This window comes from Oryctolagus cuniculus, chromosome 16, assembly GCF_051225735.1.
Source record: "Oryctolagus cuniculus isolate XC-2025 breed Fujian yellow rabbit chromosome 16, ASM5122573v1, whole genome shotgun sequence".
Lineage (NCBI taxonomy): Eukaryota > Metazoa > Chordata > Mammalia > Lagomorpha > Leporidae > Oryctolagus > Oryctolagus cuniculus.
Window position 1 is genome coordinate 85627788 of NC_142882.1, and position 2974 is coordinate 85630761.

At 40.1% G+C, this 2974-nt stretch overlaps 1 non-coding gene across 1 annotated transcript; it reads right to left on the bottom strand.

Moving 5' to 3' along the window:
• Positions 1-1516: 1516 nt before the first annotated feature.
• LOC149121855 (signal recognition particle RNA) lies at positions 1517-1802 on the bottom strand. The gene has a single exon (XR_016223450.1).
• Positions 1803-2974: the final 1172 nt, after the last annotated feature.

Genomic DNA, 2974 nt, shown 5'->3' on the forward strand with positions numbered 1-2974 from the left:
GAGTGGCAGGGATCAAAATACTTAAGCCATCACCTGCTCCCTCCCAGGGTGCACATTTATAGAAGGATGGAATTTCATGTGAAGCAGTGACTTGAACCCAGACACTCTAATCTGGCATATGGATGTCTCAAGGACCGTCTTGACTATTGATCCAAATGTCTGCCCCTTGATAACAGGTTTTTAAATGTTCACTTCAACTATATTATCAAAAAATAGTCTTAACCTTCATTAGCTATAAATGAGGTATCATCTTTAGAAAGAACTAAAATGTATAGAGGTGAAATAGTGATAAACTACAGAAAGCTAATAAATGGAAATTTTCTGTTGACAATGCTACAGAAATACTGTTGAATGTTTAACAGAAATGTATGTGTAATTGTGTGTGAAATACAATAATAAAGTAGTCTTCTACCAAAGAAAGTGATGTTTTCAAGAGTTTGTTTAAAGTGTACAAAATAGGTAGCTTGCTCAAAGAGTCATCTAGGCACCGACCTCTAAATTTGCTTAGTATTGCTTTGAGTTTCAGTTGAAAACATCTTTTGAAATGAATTGGAGTATAGTTAGAAACCTGCATGATTTGGGAGCATTAAAATATAATTGTGTGTGGATCAAAACTAATGATTTGCTTTCTCATTTGGATAGAGTTTATCATAAAATTCACTTAAAGAGCAAATTTTTCATTTCAAAAATCAAAATCACTTCTTCTGGTCCTGCTTTATCTTTTTATAAGAAGCAATATTACACCAGTGTCCTAGTAATATCAAGACTGGTGGGACTGATGTTGTGGCGTACCTGGTAAAGCCACCACCTGCGACGCCAGCATCCCACGTGGGTATTGGTTTGAGACCTGGCTGCTCCACTTCCAATTCAGCTCCCTGCTCATGTGCCTGGGAAGGCAGCAGAGGATGGCCCAAATACTTGGGTCCCTGCCCCTGCATGGAGGACCTGGAAGAAGCTCCTAGCTCCTGGCTTCTTTCTGTCCAGCCCCAGCCATTGCAGCCATTTGGGGAGTGAACCAGAAGATGGAAGACCTGTGTCTTGCTCTCTGTTTCTCCTTCTTTCTCTGTGGCTCTTCTTTTCAAATAAATAAATAATTATATCTTAAAAAAAAAGATTGGCTTTGTTTAATGTTTGTGGCAGGTGCTCTCATTAACATCGTAACCTTTCTCATACATAACAAGCCTAAAGGCAGTTGCCCAAAAGACAAAATGGAGAGCATGAAAGTGACACGTAAAGTAGAATTTAGGAAATACTTAACTACATGCATGGGCATCTTATTAGCCATCCCTAAGGGATGGTGTCAATTACCCAGTGAAACTTACATACTTTCCCACTCCCCTAATTTTCCAGAATGATCTCATCAAGTATGAAAATCACAGTTTGTACATCTTTGCATAATACTTGTTTTATATTCAGAGTCTACGGTCTTATACAAACCGCTTTAAAATTCGTTGTATTAATTCTGAACAGACCAGCAATCATGTCTGTGATGTTCATGGGTAGGACATTTAGAACAAAGATAATTGATTATAACCATCATGTTAAGTGGATGACAGGGATTTAGTCATTATTGATCAGCACGGGAGTTTTGACCTGCTCCGTTTCCGACCTGGGCTGGTTCACTCCTCCTTAGGCAACCTAGTGGTGCCCCACTCCCGGGAGGTCACCATATTGATGCTGAATTTAGTGCGGACACCCAATTGGCATAGCCCATTACAGCCCAGAACACCTGGACTCAAGCGATCCTCCGGCCTCAGCCTCCCGAGTAGCTGGGACTACAGGCGCACGCCACCGCGCCTGGCGGGATGTATTCATTATTTACTTCAAGCCCCACAAAATTACTCATCACAGGATTTTCTAAGATATTGTTAGAGGTGGGAAGGTTTGGCAGTGTTGTCCAAGTTTGTAATAATAGGTTGATCTATTTTTTATTTTCAAAGATTTATTTATTTGAAAGGCTCAGCAACTGAGATAGGAAAATAAAGAGACTAAGAGTGAGCCGGGGGTGGGGAATATTTCACCTTCTGATTCACTTCCCCAAATGGCTGAATAGCCAGGACTTGGCCTGGCTGAAGCTAGGAGCCAGAAATTCCATACTGTTCACTCATGTGATTGCAGGGGCCCAAGTATTTGGGCTGTCACTCACTGCCTTCCCAGGAGCGTTATCAAGGAAATGGATAGGAGGTGGAGTAGGTGGAACTCGAATTGGCACTTGGGTATGGGCTGCTGGCACCACAACATTGGCCTGGGTTCTTTTTGGTAATGGCTTGTGAACCTGTTATTATGAAAGAATAGATCATAAACCTATTGTTATAAAATTCTGAGAAAAATGGGGCTCTGTTGTTTGTAAAAAAACAAGAGAAATAATCCGGCAGTGTCCCAGGCAGACAAGGGTTTATAGTCGTTCTAATTATTAAACATTGTGCAGCAGTTCATTAGTACTCATAGGTCTGAATTCTGCTTTCTCCACTTGCCCCCTCCTTGCTTGTAGCATCCCTGTGCTCAGGTATACTTTAGGTGTTGAGGAATACAGACACTGTAGGCTGACTGGGGTGTTCAGACCTCAGCTGTATCACTGCCTCACAGTGTCATCTTGTGCAATTTACCTACACTTGCAGTACCCATTGCCCTTATCTGTAAAATGGGTAAAATATTTCCCTAAATATTCCAGGTATTTGAGAACCCTGAATTATTAAATGTAAAATATTTAAAACACTGCCGAGCATATAATAAATGATTAGTAAGTATTAAAATAGTAAACGATTAATGAATACCAACTACTATCATTTTGAGCAGTCTTATAAGAAGTTTTCCATACGGAATTCAAGGAAGCTTAAGAAAACAGTACTGAGTCTGTTTTTCACTACTTTATTTTTGCATGATCTTAGCAAGAGGAAATAATGGGAGGTTGCATAGATACCTTGAAGAATGAAGTTTGGCGGGCTAGATATTAGGAGTCATCTTAATTTTTCTT